At 33.8% G+C, this 19883-nt stretch overlaps 5 non-coding genes across 5 annotated transcripts; all 5 read right to left on the minus strand.

The window, feature by feature from the left end:
• Positions 1 to 2624: 2624 nt before the first annotated feature.
• On the minus strand, positions 2625 to 2820 carry LOC145044352 (U2 spliceosomal RNA). Its single transcript, XR_013681310.1, has one exon. It is a non-coding gene; the product is annotated as a U2 spliceosomal RNA (small nuclear RNA).
• A 518-nt stretch (positions 2821 to 3338) lies between these two features.
• Positions 3339 to 3502, minus strand: LOC145044332 (U1 spliceosomal RNA). Its single transcript, XR_013681291.1, has one exon. It is a non-coding gene; the product is annotated as a U1 spliceosomal RNA (small nuclear RNA).
• A 7441-nt stretch (positions 3503 to 10943) lies between these two features.
• Positions 10944 to 11139, minus strand: LOC145044353 (U2 spliceosomal RNA). Its single transcript, XR_013681311.1, has one exon. It is a non-coding gene; the product is annotated as a U2 spliceosomal RNA (small nuclear RNA).
• Positions 11140 to 11657: 518 nt separating this feature from the next.
• LOC145044333 (U1 spliceosomal RNA) lies at positions 11658 to 11821 on the minus strand. The gene has a single exon (XR_013681292.1). It is a non-coding gene; the product is annotated as a U1 spliceosomal RNA (small nuclear RNA).
• Positions 11822 to 19246: 7425 nt separating this feature from the next.
• LOC145044348 (U2 spliceosomal RNA) lies at positions 19247 to 19442 on the minus strand. Its single transcript, XR_013681306.1, has one exon. It is a non-coding gene; the product is annotated as a U2 spliceosomal RNA (small nuclear RNA).
• Positions 19443 to 19883: the final 441 nt, after the last annotated feature.

Consider the following 19883-nt stretch of genomic DNA (forward strand, 5'->3'; position numbering starts at 1 on the left):
CTTCTTCTCCATTATTTCGGTGTTACACCACAGCCACGACCGTCGCCGCTCTTATGACTCATTCCAGCTGCTCCGATCAACATCCACCACCCTAAAGGAGACTGGAGTGTGGAATTTAGATGGTGTGTCGCAAGTATGTGTGTATATTTTGGTGTTGTTTTTCATTATGTGTATGCTCGTCGGCCTAGGAAACTGAGAACAACCACCATGGCAGCGACCATGGTGGATGCCTCCATTCTGCAGCTGCTAGCCACCATCTCCGGTGGCTGCGAGCCTGTGTATATGTTTGGATAGTTGACTGGGAAGCTTGTGATATTCTTATGGGCCTAATATTATAACCACCACCACCATCAGAAGATCCATAGTTTTGATCTTTTTTTATTGTTTTTGAGAACATCGATATGATGTCCACATAGCAAAATTATTTTCATCGAATAAAAGAATTTTGATGGCAGGTGTTAAACTGTTAGTGGGTTTAGATGCTCAAGTGGAATTCCATATTGTTCGACGTAATTCAAACCTGCTCTGATACCAATTGAAATATCGTAATAAACAAATATCAAGCAATAAGAAAAAAGTTAATTAAAAACTAATGTTGAATAATAAACTCCCACAAAGAGAGAACGCACCAAGTTGTATTTTTTTCAATGAACCCTAATATAACTTATATACTATGGCGGAATTATCTAGAATATAAATCCCTACAAATTAGGGATTTAAACAAAACTTTACAAATATAAGATAAAATATAAGCTAAAAGTATCTTATCACAAAGATAACACATCTGGAAACAATGTTGCAAAAGTATATTTTACACTATCGAGAAAGGAGTTGGTTAATGACTGATACGGTGACGTTGATGTACTAAGGTGAAGTATGTTGATTCATAAGATTATAAGGTTCGACATTAGAAGTCATATTACCAATTCATCATTGTAGATGTTTACATAGTGATATATATGGAGTAACTTGCAACAAGGAGAGACCTTATGTTGACTTGTTGAAATTTAAACCCTGAAATCAAGATGAAAAATAAATTATTTTATGATATATATATATATATATATATATATATATATATATATATATATATATATATATATATATATATATATATATATATATATATATATATATATATATAAGTCGATAAAATAACAAACTTGTAGTAATATCTGACTTAGAGAAATACTTATCGTAGACTTCAGGTTAAGCAAGGTAATTACAAATAAGGGCCAACAAGATTCATGTATACATTTTGTTGTAGAATGACATACACATGACCATTATGCTACTTCTAAATCTACAATTCTTGACCACAACAAGACTTAAATCATCAACCTTTCACTAGAGCACTCATCCGTTAACAATAATTGGTGTTATGTTTCAGTGATGTGTTTTTTATTGCAATTAAGATATTGTATAGTCGATTAACATTGTAATGTGTGTGTGTGTATATATATATATATATATATATATATATATATATATATATATATATATATATATATATATATATATATATATATATATATATATATATATAATAGTAATACGCAATATTGTGAAATCATTTTTGTTGCTAATGAACTATACGCAGGGAGGAAGACAATTTGTCGGATCAACATAATAGGTTTGATTATGTCTATGAAATAATTAGCTTATAATTTAAGATAAGATCAATGTGGAAATATGAATCATCCGAACAAGTTAACCATAAATAATCATGTTTGTCTTGTTGATAAAGTTTTGTGGGCAGCACAAACTTGTCAAATATTTGTTCAGTTATCTTAGATCTATTTCACGACAATTGCAATTGGTAATTTCTCATTGACTGAGTCAACAAGAAGTTTGACTACGAACTCCAGCTACTTAGGTGTTAATGGTTAAATTTAATCAACTTTGTATCTTATATATCTCGGGCTTATGCTCAAAGAGACAACCAAGATTTTGTCCATCGTTTTTAATGATTCTCTATTTTTAGTCGTGAAGCTCTATACTTGATATGAGGACCTAGTATGACATATGCTCCACCGGTTTTGCAGTTAAACTCCCGGTTTTGCATGTTTGGACATTTTGGTGAACTCAATAGCCACAAAATCTTTATTACTTTACGAAACGGGATCCTGGTTTCTTAGTTGATGGGTGAAATGATTGTGTGGTTTTGATAATAGCAAGAGTGGGGAATGAATACCGGCCGAATGGTAACCTGATGGAAGAGTTTGGCATTGAAAGTGATGGCTCGATTCCCATGCATGATGCATCCCCAGGGAATTTATACTTGTTTTGCAATTTTTGTGAGGTTTTGATAGTATGGATTGCTGCAATCAGTGATATGCATGGCAACTCTATTTAGCATTTATGGGCAGCCTGCAGTTGGAAAAGTGAAGTGGTTCTTGATATTGATGTTAATACCATAGTTTTCTTCAACTCACAAACTGAATTGGTTCTTGCTCAGATTTCTTTGGTGCAGGGTTAGTGGGATGAACCACATATAAGATATTAAACTGTAAACTACAAGGGTCACACAGTCCCTTTTAAAGGTAAACTACAAGGGTCAATGGTACCTGTTGCAACTCTCCGTATGGATGCATTAGAAATGAAAAGGTTAAAGTTTTGATTTGGAGGGGTGCGCCATGCCAAGGCAAAAGTGCAACGCCAAGGCGACACTCAAAGACCCCAATAGCAAGCTATTGTGACGGATCTTTCCCCATAAAAAATAAGATTAATATCGAGTGGGCCGATGGCCCACATATCAGATATTAAACTGATAAGAACAGATACTACACTTGATCTTAGCCAAAAGGCCGAGAAAGGTATGAAATTTGCGTAAGGGAAAGGCCTTCCTTTTTAAACCTACTCAACATTCTCTGTTTGCTTTCCTTGAGGCGATGTGGGACTCCATAACTTTGCCTTTATTATGTCATGCATGCAACCGACTCAACTAATGGCTTAACTGCAGTAGCTTAATTTGCTTGATTAATATAGCTGCCATACAGTATGTTAATATTAATATAAATTATAAACCATGAGACTACCCATCGCAGCATCACAGTCCCTTAGCTTGTAATTAACGTTAGACTGGAACTGCTTCTTTTTGATACCTTAATTTGCTTATTAATTAAAGTAATTAAACCAGGAGACTCGTCAAAATTCAAAATTGTCAGAAAAATGTACCAGCTTCTAATCTATAACTCGTCAGAATTCAAAATTGTCATTTTTTAAGTTTTCTAAACCAAACGAGAGATGCAATTAACTAAGCAGAAATTTTGGAGTTACTACTTTTCTACTGATTCTAAGCATGAAAAGAATATGAAAATTTAAAACTAAGAGTATAGGTAGGGGCCGCGCGAACGCAGGCCCCCTCTAACACAAATTATGACGTAGGTTCGACCAACTTGGGCCGACCTTAGACAGGCACCTCTCCGTAATGTGCAATGGAGACCACCAGCCTAGGCCATGGACCTTCTTGATCCCCCAAAGACCCCGTCCAGGTAAGTGATTTTTCCGTTCCCCTGCCCTCGCTTTTTATCCAACAACTACCTTGACTTTTCTTTTCTTCCGCCTCCGATGTGGGATATGCATGCATGCATGGACCACCTATCTATTCTTAATTCTATTTGCCTTGGAAAATGGAAATGTTACCTAGCTCCATACTAATTATTAACTTCCTTTTTTTTTTCTTTTATCCTAGCCAGCTTTCTTGGGATATTAACCCCACAAAACAACTTAAGGTAACCTAGCAACTTAAATACACTAAACTTAATAAACTAATGGAAAAGATAAATCGAATAGCAAAGCTAACTAGAATAGTTCTTTTTACCATGTTTTTTGCACTCTAGGCAACCGACTATTCTTTTTCCATTCAAGTTAACTAACAAGATAGTTGGTTGCCTAGGATGGAAAAAACATGGAATGTTGATTGCTATTACAAGTAATTTATCCTATTCATAATGCTATCTAGTGGTTAACATGGTACCATTATACCCTTAAATATTTGAATGTGTATGTGATTCTTATGTAATTATTCTATTGGAACTAATGTATAACCAGCTTACATACCTATACCTGTGCAGCAGCCTCTTTATATTGTCGTTTTGAAGCCATTACTTGAAGTTGCTCGATTACAGAGACTGTCACAATTAGCACAGGATCGATATTGAAGTAAGAGCATGCATACTCAAAATCAGTCTCTGTATTGGTAAAACACCTTCTGAAGGAATACTTACTTATAAGTAAAAAAACATTAAAACACTTTGTCAAAATTGTGATTTAACCAACATTACTTGGAAGTTAATTACATCTAGACAATAAATAATTTGCTTTCTGTATCTATTAGCTCTCTCTCCAAACCCTTTATTTGCTTTTTGTATCTGTTAGCTCTCTCTCCAAACCCTATGATGTTACTATATTTGAAACTAAAATCATTTAGAAACTTAAGCATTACCTACCTACTTTTCTTTCTGGATGTCCAGCATGCTCCATTCTCTCGTACTAAACAAAATCTTTCTATTTGTAATCACTATCACCTCCATGCTTCTCAAGACGACGCAAAAATCTTGGTGATAATCCCAACCAATTTTCAGTAAAAGCTAGACCAATTGTTAGCACATCGCACCTAAACTATATGACCTTTTTCATAAGCTACTCAAGCACCGAAAAGCGTAATTAAATGCAGATGTTGTGCTTCAAGGCCTACAAATTAAAGTGAAACTCAACTACATCTACCCAATTCCTTTATCGTCCCTGCATGCAAAATATTTATTTTGCAATGTTTAATTTTCAGGTACAATCATGCTTTGCCCAAATCAATATTTCACGCCCTCTTTCTCCATACAAAAATTGCCACTTATGATATCATTTTTTCGCATATGTATTATTATACACAACTACCGGATCCATGGTATAAAACCACATTATCTTTTACCACGACTCGACCGTGTTTCGCTAAAAATTGATATTCCATGTGTAAACGGTGGATCAGTTATATTCCTGCTATTCTAAAGTTGATAATTAAAAACTATATATGCATTTACATTGTGTTCTCAGGTTTTGTTTAGAGAAAGGAGCCGAAAAGAAAATTATGGAAAGGGGAAAGGAGAACAGAAAGTTATTATTTTATTTATCTTCTAGATTTGGAAAGAATATAAGCAAACCAAACTTTCTTAATGTTCTGGAGTTTTAGGTAAAAAGAAAGAAAGCTTATAATTTGACGACTTTGAATTTAACATCAGAATACCATACAATTGTTAGAAACAGTAAAGTATTATAATCACTATCAGAAACAACCAAATGCATTTATTGTTGGCTAAACCAAAAAGCTTTGGCAAAATCTCTTAACTCTTGCCATCAAATGATTATGCACTAGCTAATGTCAACAAAGCATGGTTTTATTTGTTAAATTTAACCAACATATTACTACAAGTTTTAATTCTCATGGGACAACCAACATATGTATCCGAAACCATTTAAAAACTAACCTTTACCAACTTTGTTGATGTTGAGTATGGTGTATGTCTTATCATACTCCTTATCGCCCCCAATGGACGCATAATATATATATATATATATATATATATATATATATATATATATATATATATATATATATATATATTAACACTAAATAGATCAATCTTAATCCTATTAATTTAATATAATCCTTGTATGCAAAAATGTTTGACAAATATGCCGCTTAATACATAGAGTAAATCACCCAATTTTGGATCAAATATCAAATGAGATTAATAATTAGTTAGAGATATTGTCTCTAATGGTAGAAGAATCGATTGGAAAACATTTAGATTTTGGATTGGTGATTGGAATGTATTGCTAAATCTATCGAGGAATGTAACAAGATGTGCTAAGATGTTGAAAATAGAAAAAATTGTTAGATTTAATGACTTTTGTTTTATTGCGGGTAGAAAATTGTTATGGATTAATATTTCCAATATTATATGAGGGTTCTTAATCATTGAAATTGGTCCCTAAGTTGACTAAAAAGGATGTGAATCTTGAAAATAGGCAACAACCATTAGTTATATATATATATATATATATATATATATATATATATATATATATATATATATGTGTGTGTGTGTGTATATATATATATATATGTATATATATATATATATATATACAGAGAGAGTGAGAGAGAGGGCACATTTGGTACACTTTCCAAGTTGTTTTAAAGACAATGTGAAACCTATTCAAAATATTTCAGACCTAATGGATTTGGCGTGACCATATATGTTACAGCTCATACGAATTACGTAACGCATACCAATTCATTCTACAACCCATGCAAAAATTTGGCAAACTATAGGTTTTGATTGGGGAAACCTATTCAAAATATGTAAGACCTAATGGATTTGGTATGACCATATATGTTACAGCTCATACGGATTAGGTAACGCATACCAATTCATTTTACAACCCATGCAAAATTTTGGCAAATCATATGTTTTGATTGGGGCTTTGATATGGAAATTCCAAATTATTTAAAGGTTGTATAGAATTTATATGACCATACCAATTCATTTTATATATTGTTCAAACACTTACACTTTTTAGGGCTTTTGGTATGGTTTATAAAGTTATTTCCTAGCATGTACATGGGTGCGATGTATAGGTGGTGTTTTTGGATACACACACACTTTCATCAAAGAAAATATTTTCTTAGTAGAGTTTACCTATGTATAGCATATTGTATATTTATCAAGCGAAAGAACATTTGGGGTGATAAATTTTTTTAAAGAATGGAGTGTAAACATATTTATAGGTAAAATTATTGGCAATTTAAGGAAAAAAGGCGGAAAATTTCAACAAATGACCACAAAAGAAGGCGTGGTTAAAGAAAATGACCAAGAAAATGCAACTTTCATAAAACGACCATGATTTCCGTAGGAAGGGTCTCTAGGGAACTCTTTCAGCTTTGAGGAATTGGAAAAGCTCTAAGGAAGTGACGTGGCAAGGGTAAATTCATAAAAATACAAAGAATACTTAAAGAAAATCGAAATGGGTGCTAGTAAAAAATTAAGCTTAAACTTGAAAAAATTGTGTTTGAAATCAAAAAAATATTGTTTGAACTTACCAAAATCGAAAAAATTGTTTTTGAAGTAGTTTGAAATTTTTTTGTTTGAAATCGAAAAAACTTACCAAAATCGTTCTATGGTCATGGTTATGCGAAGAACAATTTCTCATATGAATGTTTTTGAAGAACAATTCCTCAGAGGTCCATGTGAGGAATTGTTCTTCAAACATATGTAATAAGATTAATATCCTAACCCGAAGGTAAGAATCTTAACCTAGCCACCTGTAGTTCGAGAAACAAGGAATTATCCAGCAAACTGTCAAAGACTTTTATTTATGGCACAATCATAAATAATATATAAAGCATTAATTATTTAGTCTTTATAATCCTAATCAGAAACTAAAACCAGATCCTAGAAAATAGGAATCCTAAAGTAATAAAAAAAAGTAATATTCTAATTAAATGGACAACTAAATAAAAGGAAACATTTAAAAAATCTCTTGAATTTTAATGCTTAACCCTTCGTCAATAGATCTAACCAAAACACCCAACATGGGTCGTATCATTACTCCCTTCCTAAACACGCACCTTGTCGTTAAGGTGGAACTTATGAAAACATCAATCCAGGTGGCTTCATACATGTAACATTCCGTTTATAATTAAGTAATTAAATAATAAACCTTGAACACTAAGATGTAAATTTATATGTTATATTATCTTATAGTAGCCCTAAAATTCATAATAATTTAGTAGGGTGTTGGTTTTAAGTAGTTAAATGATATAATTTTGGGGGTTAAAAGTGCAATTCCAAGATTTATTTTGTAAACAATTCTGAAGGTTTAGAGTTGTTTGGCAATTATTGGATTTAATTGAATAGATTTTGGAAGCAGGGCAAAAGAGTAAAATATTGATTTGGATTGAAAGGAATTGAGGGGGGAGGGGTTGGGAGTGTCAAAATGATAAGAAGTTTTAATTGGAGACGGGTTAAAACCCATCACCCTACTCATCCATGTTAACCTAACCCTAGATCGTTATCCTCCAGTCGTCACCATCTTTGGAACACCTTCATCCGCCGCCTGCTACTTCGTCGTTGGACGTTGACCGCCACAGCCCGCTGTCAGTGACGTTTTGAGCAGCTGAGAGAGAACCGCCGAAGGCTGGAAATGGAGCTGTGAATGTTGATGTGTGGGTCATGAACGATCGGAGTCGCTGTCGTCGTTGCACCGCTTCCGTGAAGACGAAGTCGTCGTCCGACATCGGTTGCTCCCATTGCCGTCAACAAAGACCGAGCGGGTGCCCTTTTCTGCCACTAATGTTGTTTTCGTTTGCGGTTTAAGCCTTCTTCTCCATTACTTCGGTGTTACACCACAGCCACGACCGTCGCCGCTCTTATGACTCATTCCAGCTGCTCCGATCAACATCCACCACCCTAAAGGAGACTGGAGTGTGGAATTTAGATGGTGTGTCGCAAGTATGTGTGTATATTTTGGTGTTGTTTTTCATTATGTGTATGCTCGTCGGCCTAGGAAACTGAGAACAACCACCATGGCAGCGACCATGGTGGATGCCTCCATTCTGCAGCTGCTAGCCACCATCTCCGGTGGCTGCGAGCCTGTGTATATGTTTGGATAGTTGACTGGGAAGCTTGTGATATTCTTATGGGCCTAATATTATAACCACCACCACCATCAGAAGATCCATAGTTTTGATCTTTTTTTATTGTTTTTGAGAACATCGATATGATGTCCACATAGCAAAATTATTTTCATCGAATAAAAGAATTTTGATGGCAGGTGTTAAACTGTTAGTGGGTTTAGATGCTCAAGTGGAATTCCATATTGTTCGACGTAATTCAAACCTGCTCTGATACCAATTGAAATATCGTAATAAACAAATATCAAGCAATAAGAAAAAAGTTAATTAAAAACTAATGTTGAATAATAAACTCCCACAAAGAGAGAACGCACCAAGTTGTATTTTTTTCAATGAACCCTAATATAACTTATATACTATGGCGGAATTATCTAGAATATAAATCCCTACAAATTAGGGATTTAAACAAAACTTTACAAATATAAGATAAAATATAAGCTAAAAGTATCTTATCACAAAGATAACACATCTGGAAACAATGTTGCAAAAGTATATTTTACACTATCGAGAAAGGAGTTGGTTAATGACTGATACGGTGACGTTGATGTACTAAGGTGAAGTATGTTGATTCATAAGATTATAAGGTTCGACATTAGAAGTCATATTACCAATTCATCATTGTAGATGTTTACATAGTGATATATATGGAGTAACTTGCAACAAGGAGAGACCTTATGTTGACTTGTTGAAATTTAAACCCTGAAATCAAGATGAAAAATAAATTATTTTATGACATATATATATATATATATATATATATATATATATATATATATATATATATATATATATATATATATATATATATAAGTCGATAAAATAACAAACTTGTAGTAATATCTGACTTAGAGAAATACTTATCGTAGACTTCAGGTTAAGCAAGGTAATTACAAATAAGGGCCAACAAGATTCATGTATACATTTTGTTGTAGAATGACATACACATGACCATTATGCTACTTCTAAATCTACAATTCTTGACCACAACAAGACTTAAATCATCAACCTTTCACTAGATCACTCATCCGTTAACAATAATTGGTGTTATGTTTCAGTGATGTGTTTTTTATTGCAATTAAGATATTGTATAGTCGATTAACATTGTAATGTGTGTGTGTGTGTATATATATATATATATATATATATATATATATATATATATATATATATATAATAGTAATACGCAATATTGTGAAATCATTTTTGTTGCTAATGAACTATACGCAGGGAGGAAGACAATTTGTCGGATCAACATAATAGGTTTGATTATGTCTATGAAATAATTAGCTTATAATTTAAGATAAGATCAATGTGGAAATATGAATCATCCGAACAAGTTAACCATAAATAATCATGTTTGTCTTGTTGATAAAGTTTTGTGGGCAGCACAAACTTGTCAAATATTTGTTCAGTTATCTTAGATCTATTTCACGACAATTGCAATTGGTAATTTCTCATTGACTGAGTCAACAAGAAGTTTGACTACGAACTCCAGCTACTTAGGTGTTAATGGTTAAATTTAATCAACTTTGTATCTTATATATCTCGGGCTTATGCTCAAAGAGACAACCAAGATTTTGTCCATCGTTTTTAATGATTCTCTATTTTTAGTCGTGAAGCTCTATACTTGATATGAGGACCTAGTATGACATATGCTCCACCGGTTTTGCAGTTAAACTCCCGGTTTTGCATGTTTGGACATTTTGGTGAACTCAATAGCCACAAAATCTTTATTACTTTACGAAACGGGATCCTGGTTTCTTAGTTGATGGGTGAAATGATTGTGTGGTTTTGATAATAGCAAGAGTGGGGAATGAATACCGGCCGAATGGTAACCTGATGGAAGAGTTTGGCATTGAAAGTGATGGCTCGATTCCCATGCATGATGCATCCCCAGGGAATTTATACTTGTTTTGCAATTTTTGTGAGGTTTTGATAGTATGGATTGCTGCAATCAGTGATATGCATGGCAACTCTATTTAGCATTTATGGGCAGCCTGCAGTTGGAAAAGTGAAGTGGTTCTTGATATTGATGTTAATACCATAGTTTTCTTCAACTCACAAACTGAATTGGTTCTTGCTCAGATTTCTTTGGTGCAGGGTTAGTGGGATGAACCACATATAAGATATTAAACTGTAAACTACAAGGGTCACACAGTCCCTTTTAAAGGTAAACTACAAGGGTCAATGGTACCTGTTGCAACTCTCCGTATGGATGCATTAGAAATGAAAAGGTTAAAGTTTTGATTTGGAGGGGTGCGCCATGCCAAGGCAAAAGTGCAACGCCAAGGCGACACTCAAAGACCCCAATAGCAAGCTATTGTGACGGATCTTTCCCCATAAAAAATAAGATTAATATCGAGTGGGCCGATGGCCCACATATCAGATATTAAACTGATAAGAACAGATACTACACTTGATCTTAGCCAAAAGGCCGAGAAAGGTATGAAATTTGCGTAAGGGAAAGGCCTTCCTTTTTAAACCTACTCAACATTCTCTGTTTGCTTTCCTTGAGGCGATGTGGGACTCCATAACTTTGCCTTTATTATGTCATGCATGCAACCGACTCAACTAATGGCTTAACTGCAGTAGCTTAATTTGCTTGATTAATATAGCTGCCATACAGTATGTTAATATTAATATAAATTATAAACCATGAGACTACCCATCGCAGCATCACAGTCCCTTAGCTTGTAATTAACGTTAGACTGGAACTGCTTCTTTTTGATACCTTAATTTGCTTATTAATTAAAGTAATTAAACCAGGAGACTCGTCAAAATTCAAAATTGTCAGAAAAATGTACCAGCTTCTAATCTATAACTCGTCAGAATTCAAAATTGTCATTTTTTAAGTTTTCTAAACCAAACGAGAGATGCAATTAACTAAGCAGAAATTTTGGAGTTACTACTTTTCTACTGATTCTAAGCATGAAAAGAATATGAAAATTTAAAACTAAGAGTATAGGTAGGGGCCGCGCGAACGCAGGCCCCCTCTAACACAAATTATGACGTAGGTTCGACCAACTTGGGCCGACCTTAGACAGGCACCTCTCCGTAATGTGCAATGGAGACCACCAGCCTAGGCCATGGACCTTCTTGATCCCCCAAAGACCCCGTCCAGGTAAGTGATTTTTCCGTTCCCCTGCCCTCGCTTTTTATCCAACAACTACCTTGACTTTTCTTTTCTTCCGCCTCCGATGTGGGATATGCATGCATGCATGGACCACCTATCTATTCTTAATTCTATTTGCCTTGGAAAATGGAAATGTTACCTAGCTCCATACTAATTATTAACTTCCTTTTTTTTTCCTTTTATCCTAGCCAGCTTTCTTGGGATATTAACCCCACAAAACAACTTAAGGTAACCTAGCAACTTAAATACACTAAACTTAATAAACTAATGGAAAAGATAAATCGAATAGCAAAGCTAACTAGAATAGTTCTTTTTACCATGTTTTTTGCACTCTAGGCAACCGACTATTCTTTTTCCATTCAAGTTAACTAACAAGATAGTTGGTTGCCTAGGATGGAAAAAACATGGAATGTTGATTGCTATTACAAGTAATTTATCCTATTCATAATGCTATCTAGTGGTTAACATGGTACCATTATACCCTTAAATATTTGAATGTGTATGTGATTCTTATGTAATTATTCTATTGGAACTAATGTATAACCAGCTTACATACCTATACCTGTGCAGCAGCCTCTTTATATTGTCGTTTTGAAGCCATTACTTGAAGTTGCTCGATTACAGAGACTGTCACAATTAGCACAGGATCGATATTGAAGTAAGAGCATGCATACTCAAAATCAGTCTCTGTATTGGTAAAACACCTTCTGAAGGAATACTTACTTATAAGTAAAAAAACATTAAAACACTTTGTCAAAATTGTGATTTAACCAACATTACTTGGAAGTTAATTACATCTAGACAATAAATAATTTGCTTTCTGTATCTATTAGCTCTCTCTCCAAACCCTTTATTTGCTTTTTGTATCTGTTAGCTCTCTCTCCAAACCCTATGATGTTACTATATTTGAAACTAAAATCATTTAGAAACTTAAGCATTACCTACCTACTTTTCTTTCTGGATGTCCAGCATGCTCCATTCTCTCGTACTAAACAAAATCTTTCTATTTGTAATCACTATCACCTCCATGCTTCTCAAGACGACGCAAAAATCTTGGTGATAATCCCAACCAATTTTCAGTAAAAGCTAGACCAATTGTTAGCACATCGCACCTAAACTATATGACCTTTTTCATAAGCTACTCAAGCACCGAAAAGCGTAATTAAATGCAGATGTTGTGCTTCAAGGCCTACAAATTAAAGTGAAACTCAACTACATCTACCCAATTCCTTTATCGTCCCTGCATGCAAAATATTTATTTTGCAATGTTTAATTTTCAGGTACAATCATGCTTTGCCCAAATCAATATTTCACGCCCTCTTTCTCCATACAAAAATTGCCACTTATGATATCATTTTTTCGCATATGTATTATTATACACAACTACCGGATCCATGGTATAAAACCACATTATCTTTTACCACGACTCGACCGTGTTTCGCTAAAAATTGATATTCCATGTGTAAACGGTGGATCAGTTATATTCCTGCTATTCTAAAGTTGATAATTAAAAACTATATATGCATTTACATTGTGTTCTCAGGTTTTGTTTAGAGAAAGGAGCCGAAAAGAAAATTATGGAAAGGGGAAAGGAGAACAGAAAGTTATTATTTTATTTATCTTCTAGATTTGGAAAGAATATAAGCAAACCAAACTTTCTTAATGTTCTGGAGTTTTAGGTAAAAAGAAAGAAAGCTTATAATTTGACGACTTTGAATTTAACATCAGAATACCATACAATTGTTAGAAACAGTAAAGTATTATAATCACTATCAGAAACAACCAAATGCATTTATTGTTGGCTAAACCAAAAAGCTTTGGCAAAATCTCTTAACTCTTGCCATCAAATGATTATGCACTAGCTAATGTCAACAAAGCATGGTTTTATTTGTTAAATTTAACCAACATATTACTACAAGTTTTAATTCTCATGGGACAACCAACATATGTATCCGAAACCATTTAAAAACTAACCTTTACCAACTTTGTTGATGTTGAGTATGGTGTATGTCTTATCATACTCCTTATCGCCCCCAATGGACGCATAATATATATATATATATATATATATATATATATATATATATATATATATATATATTAACACTAAATAGATCAATCTTAATCCTATTAATTTAATATAATCCTTGTATGCAAAAATGTTTGACAAATATGCCGCTTAATACATAGAGTAAATCACCCAATTTTGGATCAAATATCAAATGAGATTAATAATTAGTTAGAGATATTGTCTCTAATGGTAGAAGAATCGATTGGAAAACATTTAGATTTTGGATTGGTGATTGGAATGTATTGCTAAATCTATCGAGGAATGTAACAAGATGTGCTAAGATGTTGAAAATAGAAAAAATTGTTAGATTTAATGACTTTTGTTTTATTGCGGGTAGAAAATTGTTATGGATTAATATTTCCAATATTATATGAGGGTTCTTAATCATTGAAATTGGTCCCTAAGTTGACTAAAAAGGATGTGAATCTTGAAAATAGGCAACAACCATTAGTTATATATATATATATATATATATATATATATATATATATATATATATATATATATATATATGTGTGTGTGTATATATATATATGTATATATATATATATATACAGAGAGAGTGAGAGAGAGGGCACATTTGGTACACTTTCCAAGTTGTTTTAAAGACAATGTGAAACCTATTCAAAATATTTCAGACCTAATGGATTTGGCGTGACCATATATGTTACAGCTCATACGAATTACGTAACGCATACCAATTCATTCTACAACCCATGCAAAAATTTGGCAAACTATAGGTTTTGATTGGGGAAACCTATTCAAAATATGTAAGACCTAATGGATTTGGTATGACCATATATGTTACAGCTCATACGGATTAGGTAACGCATACCAATTCATTTTACAACCCATGCAAAATTTTGGCAAATCATATGTTTTGATTGGGGCTTTGATATGGAAATTCCAAATTATTTAAAGGTTGTATAGAATTTATATGACCATACCAATTCATTTTATATATTGTTCAAACACTTACACTTTTTAGGGCTTTTGGTATGGTTTATAAAGTTATTTCCTAGCATGTACATGGGTGCGATGTATAGGTGGTGTTTTTGGATACACACACACTTTCATCAAAGAAAATATTTTCTTAGTAGAGTTTACCTATGTATAGCATATTGTATATTTATCAAGCGAAAGAACATTTGGGGTGATAAATTTTTTTAAAGAATGGAGTGTAAACATATTTATCGGTAAAATTATTGGCAATTTAAGGAAAAAAGGCGGAAAATTTCAACAAATGACCACAAAAGAAGGCGTGGTTAAAGAAAATGACCAAGAAAATGCAACTTTCATAAAACGACCATGATTTCCGTAGGAAGGGTCTCTAGGGAACTCTTTCAGCTTTGAGGAATTGGAAAAGCTCTAAGGAAGTGACGTGGCAAGGGTAAATTCATAAAAATACAAAGAATACTTAAAGAAAATCGAAATGGGTGCTAGTAAAAAATTAAGCTTAAACTTGAAAAAATTGTGTTTGAAATCAAAAAAATATTGTTTGAACTTACCAAAATCGAAAAAATTGTTTTTGAAGTAGTTTGAAATTTTTTTGTTTGAAATCGAAAAAACTTACCAAAATCGTTCTATGGTCATGGTTATGCGAAGAACAATTTCTCATATGAATGTTTTTGAAGAACAATTCCTCAGAGGTCCATGTGAGGAATTGTTCTTCAAACATATGTAATAAGATCAATATCCTAACCCGAAGGTAAGAACCTTAACCTAGCCACCTGTAGTTCGAGAAACAAGGAATTATCTAGCAAACTGTCAAAGACTTTTATTTATGGCACAATCATAAATAATATATAAAGCATTAATTATTTAGTCTTTATAATCCTAATCAGAAACTAAAACCAGATCCTAGAAAATAGGAATCCTAAAGTAATAAAAAAAAGTAATATTCTAATTAAATGGACAACTAAATAAAAGGAAACATTTAAAAAATCTCTTGAATCTTAATGCTTAACCCTTCGTCAATAGATCTAACCAAAACACCCAACATGGGTCGTATCATTACTCCCTTCCTAAACACGCACCTTGTCGTTAAGGTGGAACTTATGAAAACATCAACCCAGGTGGCTTCATACATGTAACATTCCATTTATAATTAAGTAATTAAATAATAAACCTTGAACACTAAGATGTATATTATCTTATAGTAGCCCTAAAATTCATAATAATTTAGTAGGGTGTTGGTTTTAAGTAGTTAAATGATATAATTTTGGGGGTTAAAAGTGCAATTCCAAGATTTATTTTGTAAACAATTCTGAAGGTTTAGAGTTGTTTGGCAATTATTGGATTTAATTGAATAGATTTTGGAAGCAGGGCAAAAGAGTAAAATATTGATTTGGATTGAAAGGAATTGAGGGGGGAGGGGTTGGGAGTGTCAAAATGATAAGAAGTTTTAATTGGAGACGGGTTAAAACCCATCACCCTACTCATCCATGTTAACCTAACCCTAGATCGTTATCCTCCAGTCGTCACCATCTTTGGAACACCTTCATCCGCCGCCTGCTACTTCGTCGTTGGACGTTGACCGCCACAGCCCGCTGTCAGTGACGTTTTGAGCAGCTGAGAGAGAACCGCCGAAGGCTGGAAATGGAGCTGTGAATGTTGATGTGTGGGTCATGAACGACCGGAGTCGCTGTCGTCGTTGCACCGCTTCCGTGAAGACGAAGTCGTCGTCCGACATCGGTTGCTCCCATTGCCGTCAACAAAGACCGAGCGGGCGCCCTTTTCTGCCACTAATGTTGTTTTCGTTTGCGGTTTAAGCCTTCTTCTCCATTACTTCGGTGTTACACCACAGCCACGACCGTCGCTGCTCTTATGACTCATTCCAGCTGCTCCGATCAACATCCACCACCCTAAAGGAGACTGGAGTGTGGAATTTAGATGGTGTGTCGCAAGTATGTGTGTATATTTTGGTGTTGTTTTTCATTATGTGTATGCTCGTCGGCCTAGGAAACTGAGAACAACCACCATGGCAGCGACCATGGTGGATGCCTCCATTCTGCAGCTGCTAGCCACCATCTCCGGTGGCTGCGAGCCTGTGTATATGTTTGGATAGTTGACTGGGAAGCTTGTGATATTCTTATGGGCCTAATATTATAACCACCACCACCATCAGAAGATCCATAGTTTTGATCTTTTTTTATTGTTTTTGAGAACATCGATATGATGTCCACATAGCAAAATTATTTTTATCGAATAAAAGAATTTTGATGGCAGGTGTTAAACTGTTAGTGGGTTTAGATGCTCAAGTGGAATTCCATATTGTTCGACGTAATTCAAACCTGCTCTGATACCAATTGAAATATCGTAATAAACAAATATCAAGCAATAAGAAAAGAGTTAATTAAAAACTAATGTTGAATAATAAACTCCCACAAAGAGAGAACGCACCAAGTTGTATTTTTTTCAATGAACCCTAATATAACTTATATACTATGGCGGAATTATCTAGAATATAAATCCCTACAAATTAGGGATTTAAACAAAACTTTACAAATATAAGATAAAATATAAGCTAAAAGTATCTTATCACAAAGATAACACATCTGGAAACAATGTTGCAAAAGTATATTTTACACTATCGAGAAAGGAGTTGGTTAATGACTGATACGGTGACGTTGATGTACTAAGGTGAAGTATGTTGATTCATAAGATTATAAGGTTCGACATTAGAAGTCATATTACCAATTCATCATTGTAGATGTTTACATAGTGATATATATGGAGTAACTTGCAACAAGGAGAGACCTTATGTTGACTTGTTGAAATTTAAACCCTGAAATCAAGATGAAAAAATAATTTATTTTATGATATATATATATATATATATATATATATATATATATATATATATATATATATATATATATATATATATATATATAAGTCGATAAAATAACAAACTTGTAGTAATATCTGACTTAGAGAAATACTTATCGTAGACTTCAGGTTAAGCAAGGTAATAACAAATAAGGGCCAACAAGATTCATGTATACATTTTGTTGTAGAATGACATACACATGACCATTATGCTACTTCTAAATCTACAATTCTTGACCACAACAAGACTTAAATCATCAACCTTTCACTAGAGCACTCATCCGTTAACAATAATTGGTGTTATGTTTCAGTGATGTGTTTTTTATTGCAATTAAGATATTGTATAGTCGATTCACTAGTCGATTAACATTGTAATGTGTGTGTGTGTGTATATATATATATATATATACATATATATAAAATAGTAATACGCAATATTGTGAAATCATTTTTGTTGCTAATGAACTATACGCAGGGAGGAAGACAATTTGTCGGATCAACATAATAGGTTTGATTATGTCTATGAAATAATTAGCTTATAATTTAAGATAAGATCAATGTGGAAATATGAATCATCCGAACAAGTTAACCATAAATAATCATGTTTGTCTGGTTGATAAAGTTTTGTTTTATTAATGTGGGCAGCACAAACTTGTCAAATATTTGTTCAGTTATCTTAGATCTATTTCACGACAATTGCAATTGGTAATTTCTCATTGACTGAGTCAACAAGAAGTTTGACTACGAACTCCAGCTACTTAGGTGTTAATGGTTAAATTTAATCAACTTTGTGTCTTATATATCCCGGGCTTATGCTCAAAGAGACAACCAAGATTTTGTCTTGATCGTCCATCGTTTTTAATGATTCTCTATTTTTAGTCGTGAAGCTCTATACTTGATATGAGGACCTAGTATGACATATGCTCCACCGGTTTTGCAGTTAAACTCCCGGTTTTGCATGTTTGGACATTTTGGTGAACTCAATAGCCACAAAATCTTTATTACTTTACGAAACGGGATCCTGGTTTCTTAGTTGATGGGTGAAATGATTGTGTGGTTTTGATAATAGCAAGAGTGGGGAATGAATACCGGCCGAATGGTAACCTGATGGAAGAGTTTGGCATTGAAAGTGATGGCTCGATTCCCATGCATGATGCATCCCCAGGGAATTTATACTTGTTTTGCAATTTTTGTGAGGTTTTGATAGTATGGATTGCTGCAATCAGTGATATGCATGGCAACTCTATTTAGCATTTATGGGCAGCCTGCAGTTGGAAAAGTGAAATGGTTCTTGATATTGATGTTAATACCATAGTTTTCTTCAACTCACAAACTGAATTGGTTCTTGCTCAGATTTCTTTGGTGCAGGGTTAGTGGGATGAACCACATATAAGATATTAAACTGTAAACTACAAGGGTCACACAGTCCCTTTTAAAGGTAAACTACAAGGGTCAATGGTACCTGTTGCAACTCTCCGTATGGATGCATTAGAAATGAAAAGGTTAAAGTTTTGATTTGGAGGGGTGCGCCATGCCAAGGCAATAGTGCAACGCCAAGGCGACACTCAAAGACCCCAATAGCAAGCTATTGTGACGGATCTTTCCCCATAAAAAATAAGATTAATATCGAGTGGGCCGATGGCCCACATATCAGATATTAAACTGATAAGAACAGATACTACACTTGATCTTAGCCAAAAGGCCGAGAAAGGTATGAAATTTGCGTAAGGGAAAGGCCTTCCTTTTTAAACCTACTCAACATTCTCTGTTTGCTTTCCTTGAGGCGATGTGGGACTCCATAACTTTGCCTTTATTATGTCATGCATGCAACCGACTCAACTAATGGCTTAACTGCAGTAGCCATTACTTGAAGTTGCTCGATTGCAGAGACTGTCACAATTAGCACGGGATCGATATTGAAGTAAGAGCATGCATACTCAAAATCAGTCTCTGTATTGGTAAAACACCTTCTGAAGGAATACTTACTTATAAGTAAAAAAACATTAAAACACTTTGTCAAAATTGTGATTTAACCAACATTACTTGGAAGTTAATTACATCTAGACAATAAATAATTTGCTTTCTGTATCTATTAGCTCTCTCTCCAAACCCTATGATGTTACTATATTTGAAACTAAAATCATTTAGAAACTTAA

Source organism: Lactuca saligna, chromosome 4 (genome assembly GCF_052625555.1).
Source record: "Lactuca saligna cultivar CGN05327 chromosome 4, ASM5262555v1, whole genome shotgun sequence".
NCBI classification, from domain to species: Eukaryota; Viridiplantae; Streptophyta; class Magnoliopsida; order Asterales; family Asteraceae; genus Lactuca; species Lactuca saligna.